The following is a 4357-nucleotide window of genomic DNA, read 5'->3' on the forward strand; positions in this document are numbered from 1 at the left end:
TACCTCCGCAGGACACGAGGCGGCCATGTTGGATTTTAACGTCGGGACTGAAAAGAAACCTCCAGTTTAACAAGTTATTCGTTTTTGTTTTGTTTTGACTGGAAACTTGTCAAAATGTCTGCCTTTCAAGTTAAAATGGAGCCTTTTTGAGCGTAATTACGACATTAGCTTCGTGTTTGTGTTTACCGAGGGGTCCGGGGGGGGGGATTAACCCACGCTGACGTAAATCTGGGTTGGTTTAAATAAACGAGTTATTTCAGATTATTTGTGTTCTGGGCGGCTCATGTTTGAACCTGCTGTTGTTTTTGTAGATTTTTAGGTTTCTGTAATATTTATTTTCCAAAAAGAAGAAAAGAAAGAAAACTGACATCAGAAGGAAACATGAATGACTCGGATGATTTTAACTTCATCAGAAAAGGTGAAACTGTCGGTGACTCGTCACTGATTGGCCGCTGGTTTAGCCTGAAGGAGTCGATGGCCAATCAGAACACCGGTTCGGTTTTCTTTATTCTCGGATTTCCTTTCAGGTAGAAGTTAGAAATAAAACTCGACGCAGAACGTCAAAAGTATTTTGGATCATTTATGGTTACATCAAACATTGTCTGTGTTTATTTATGTAGTATTTATAACTATAACTGAAGAATTTCTTTAATAATTACCACTTTGGTGTCAGATCTCGACGCTCTGATGAAGCTGAGGTGTTTTTTTTGTTAAATGTTTGGATATTTATGGGTTTTCTGATTTGCCCAAAGTCTGATTTTAAATCCACGCTTCAAAGAAGTTTTCCTTTTTCTTATTTATTTTATTCTACCTTACAAATATTTATGCTCATGCAGTCCTATTTAGAAAGTCACGAAGTGCTTCTGACACAAATATATTTAAATTTGCTTCAATAATTTAAAAAATGTTTATTTTTTGTTGGTCTTTTCCTCACATTTATTTTGCTTTGTGTTGTATTTTGGTAAAAGAACCCCAACCTCACATAGTAACAAATAATAAAGAGTGCTTTTATTTTGTTTTGTTTTATTTTGTTACTGTTAGCGCGGCTGTGAATGAGTTATTAACGTGTTACTTTGTGTCGACGCATGAATTAAATGTGGGAAATGTCGCAGCAAAGAGCGAAGGATTTTTAAATGCCGAAAACGAAATGGTACGGAAAACTTAGACGTTTACAAAAAACTTTTTTTTTTTTGTTGTTTTCTTAAAGGTGAAATAAAACTTTACTGAAAAATATTTAAAAGTTTCTCTTCATCATTGGGCCGATTTTTCCCACTTTTTAAAAATAATCGGCTTCAGTCGTGTCGAAACGTACCAAGCAGATTAAAAGTCAGGCACATCTGTGGGCAGCAAGATGTATTTATAATGAAAACTGCACCTTTTTGGGAGACTTTCTTTTTTCAGCTCAACCCCGATAAAACCCGAATATTCTCTAAACATCTAAAAGAGCAACGTTAAAAATATCAGATAAGAAATTTTACAAATAATGTGACGCGGTTCTTTTTCAGGGAGACTCAATCCGCTGCAGCACAGATGAAAATATGAACTGATTCTGATCAGCCGAATCACAGGAAATCATCATTTTTATTTCCTGTCGCCATGAAAGGCGGGTAATCATGTAATTGTCACCGTTTGTGTGCGTCGGTTTGTTTGTTACCAAGAAAATCTTACAAAACAAATCAGGGATTTTAATGAAAACAATCATCTGATACAGATTTATAACAGGTCGACGTTCGAAGTTAACCTGGTTCAAGATGGCCGACAGTAAAAGTTGTGAAACTTTGGTTTACTCGAAGCTGTAAGACGATGATTCTCAACTGCTGGTTTGGAACCCAAAAGTGGGTCCAAGCTGATTTTGTCTGGACAAAAAACAAAGTTTTGGGGATAAAAAATAAATAAATTCAACACTATGATTGTTACGTCAGCCTTTTGGTTAAGGCTCGAATAAACAACCTCGTTTTTATAAGAAAACTAAATATTTTGTATATTTCACCTTTAATCAACCATTGGTTGATTTTGGAAAATCGGCGCTGAAATCGGCTTTAAAAACAAATATCAACATCTAAATTGAACGTTGGTCCATTAAATACAAAAAGGTTTGGATTAAACACAAACTGTATGTTTATTTAAACCACAGGTGTCAAACTCGAGGCCCGCGGGCCAGATCTGGCCCTCTGTAACATTTCATCCGGCCCTCTAGTCTGGGACAGATCAAGTCTCTGATTCTTATTTAGCTTAAAAAAACTGTTATTTTCCGTACGGCCTCCTTGACTTTAAGTGTTGTGGGTAAAAGCAGCAGAAATCTGAGGAGTTTTTCCTCTGAATGACATCAGCCTTCAGCAGTGGTGGACAGTAACGGAGTACATTTACTTGATTACTGTACTTAAGTAAATTTTTTAAGAATCTTTACTTTACTTGAGTCATTTTTTTGGGGGGGGGAACTTATAACTTTCACTCCACTACATTTCAAAATCAAATATTGTACTTTTGACTCCACTACATTTCTAGGAAGCTGGTCGTTACTTGGTGGTAACAGATTCAACCTTAAACCTCGGCTCCATAGTGAAAGTGTGAGGAGAATCAAGACTCTCTGGTTTGGTGTGTTTTTAGACAAAAAAAATCCTTTTTTTTTGTGGCATTTTTATGCTGAAGTTCTTTCCAGGTGGTGTAAAAGTTGCAGCAGAGTGTTTCTACGCGTCGATACATCAGCTGGTTTCTGAAAGTTACAAGGTTCTGCAAAATTATACAGCAACATCCTGATATTAGAACATTTAATATGTACTTCTGAATACTTAAGTACTTTTAAATGCATGTACTTTTGAATACTTAAGTGTTTTCAAAAGTGAGTACTTCAGTACTTTAACTTGAGTACATTTTTTGACCAAGCAACTTTTACTTGTAGTTGAGTAAGATTTTCCCATGAGTATCAATTCTTTTACTCAAGTACTCCAGTAGAGTACTTCCTCCTCCACTGGCCTTCAGTTTCCTGTTTGCAAACGGACAAATCCACCTGGAGTTTGGAGGATTTGGCTGATAAATACTTTGTTTTGGGCTTGTTCTGGTTGCAGCAGGTTTACGGCTGCAGAGATGCTGTTTCAGCCGATAACCGGTTCAGCCGAGGCTTCCCGTCGGCTTCATTTCCTGTCCCTGAAACTGACCTGATTAAAGCAGAGGAGACCCAAACTTTCAGCCTTTCAAAAGCGCCAGCCTGCGACTCCTCCCGTTCTTCTCCGTCAACTCCTCCGCAGCTGCTGTTCTCACGGCGGCGAGGCGCGTCTTCACCCTCCGCTGGAGGAGAACGGGATGAAGAGTAAACACCGGCGTCCTGAGGGGATGAGGAGGAGGAGGAGGGAGGGGGAGCGATGAAGGAGAGCTGCAGATCGAGACAGAAAGCAGAATTAAAAACTAGGCCGAGAACCTTAAAGTGTTTCCTCAATTTGTTCCAGAAAACGTGGAGGACGTAAACAAACCCGTCCCTCCTACGGGACGAAGACATCAGACAGGAAGTAACTCGCATCAGTGGCGTCCTCGCCTCTCATGGGGACAAACTTTGTCTTCACGCGTAAACAGGTTTGACACTTTTTATTTGGGTAACTGGCTTTTTCACATTAACAACTTCCTGTTGGCGTTCAACGAAAAAACATCTTTCTGCTCGATAAACGAGGAGGTCCGTCGTGTTCAGGCATGAAAGGAAAATAAAAATCTAAAAACTTCTCTACGGCGAATGAAACTACAGTTTAGCTGCTGTTTCGGCTGCTAGTTTAGCTGTTGTTTTAGCCGTTAGTTTAGCTGTCGTTTCAGCTGTTACTTTAGCTGTCGTTTCAGCTGGTAGTTTAGCTGTCGTTTCAGCTGTTACTTTAGCTGTTGTTTCAGCTGGTAGTTTAGCTGTGGTTTCAGCTGGACGAGCTCAGGACCAATCACCATATTTCAGGTCCGGAGTCAAACGGCGCCATCGTCCAATCAGCGACGCCTCGTGTCTCCCACTGGCGCCTGCCTCTTCCTGTAGGTTAACGTTGATGTGGTTTGGACTTAAGGGGCCATCGTACTTCACCGACTCGAAACGCTGCCGTTGTCCCAAAGCGTCCCGCCGTTAGCTCCTCCCTCGCAGGTTGCAGGTTTTATGTTTTTAAGTCCTGTTTGTCCTGAGCCGGGACAATGGACTGGAGCTGAACGTCTCCCCGAGGACAAGCCGAGCTAATCCCGCCTTCAGCTGCCTTCTGAGGGCGTTATTCTCTTCCCGTTTACAGGTGCTGGTCATAAAATTAGAATATCATGAAAAAGTAGATTGATTTCAGTAATTCCATTTAAAAAGTGAAACTTGTATATTATATTCATACATTACATACAAACTCATATATTT

The sequence above is a fragment of the Kryptolebias marmoratus genome, linkage group LG7 (genome assembly GCF_001649575.2).
Source record: "Kryptolebias marmoratus isolate JLee-2015 linkage group LG7, ASM164957v2, whole genome shotgun sequence".
In the NCBI taxonomy this organism is placed as follows: Eukaryota; Metazoa; Chordata; class Actinopteri; order Cyprinodontiformes; family Rivulidae; genus Kryptolebias; species Kryptolebias marmoratus.